Source organism: Priapulus caudatus, unplaced genomic scaffold (genome assembly GCF_000485595.1).
Source record: "Priapulus caudatus unplaced genomic scaffold, Priapulus_caudatus-5.0.1 Scaffold1096, whole genome shotgun sequence".
Taxonomy (NCBI): domain Eukaryota; kingdom Metazoa; phylum Priapulida; class Priapulimorpha; order Priapulimorphida; family Priapulidae; genus Priapulus; species Priapulus caudatus.
Window position 1 is genome coordinate 4,471 of NW_014578157.1, and position 557 is coordinate 5,027.

Below are 557 nucleotides of genomic sequence, written 5' to 3' on the forward strand. Positions count from 1 at the left end.
TCACAATTTCTCAAGGTGCATAGAACCTCTTACCAGTTTAGTGGTGTCAGTTAGTCATGGATATGTCACAGTAAGTACTAACAGTAGATGTTTCACATACGTTCAAAAATGAGCTTGTTTATGTTTGGTTTTGTATCAAAAAATGGACCCACTGTTACCAAATGATCTATTAGCCAAACAAACGTTATATATTCGGACCTTTCAAAACCTTCACTTTTTTCAGCCCCTGGTAAATATGAAACTTAAAGAAAAATCCTGATGCGCTATTTTGTATTGTGCTTAATTTGTGGCGAAAATTTGCTTCTTCACTCTGTGTGGTAATTGAGAAATATCCAAAATACCATTTTCACATAAAAATTTTACCCAAATTTGTGTTGTAACATAATTTAGGTGCTGGAAATTTCATGAAATTTTTGGGCATGAGCATACGCATACATTTCGAGTGTACAACGGAAAAACGGGAAAATAGTGTTATTTTACGGCAATATTATTCTACTGTGCCTGCGAGTCTAGAATAATTTTATGGTATTGCATTAAGCAGAATTCTTTGCTCTCTA